The sequence below is a fragment of the Tupaia chinensis genome, unplaced genomic scaffold (assembly GCF_000334495.1).
Source record: "Tupaia chinensis unplaced genomic scaffold, TupChi_1.0 Scaffold000086_1, whole genome shotgun sequence".
In the NCBI taxonomy this organism is placed as follows: Eukaryota; Metazoa; Chordata; class Mammalia; order Scandentia; family Tupaiidae; genus Tupaia; species Tupaia belangeri.
In genome coordinates this window covers 948554-948867 of record NW_006159548.1, presented here as the reverse complement: position 1 = coordinate 948867, position 314 = coordinate 948554, and positions in this window count along the sequence as shown.

The window sequence follows — 314 nt, the reverse complement described above, 5'->3', positions numbered from 1 at the left end:
ATACGTCATGCGTTTCGGGGGTCACACGTGGGAGGCAGCAGTCCCGTGCTCTACATCTTATCTCCTCCTCCTTGGCCTCAGTTTCCACCAAGTGAAATACAGTAGCAAAGCGTTCGCACCGGGGTCCCGCAGCCCCTCCCGAGCGCGAGCAGCTCCGCCCCGGGGCGGAACCGGGCGGGGCGGCGCGTTCTCCTCCTCCTCCTCCTCCTCCCGACTCACCGCTGCCCCCGGTGCCGGCGGCGCATGTGCCCGGCGCCCCCTCCCCGGCCTGGATTCTACTTCCTCTCCGCTCGCGCCGGCGCCCCCGCGTCCGC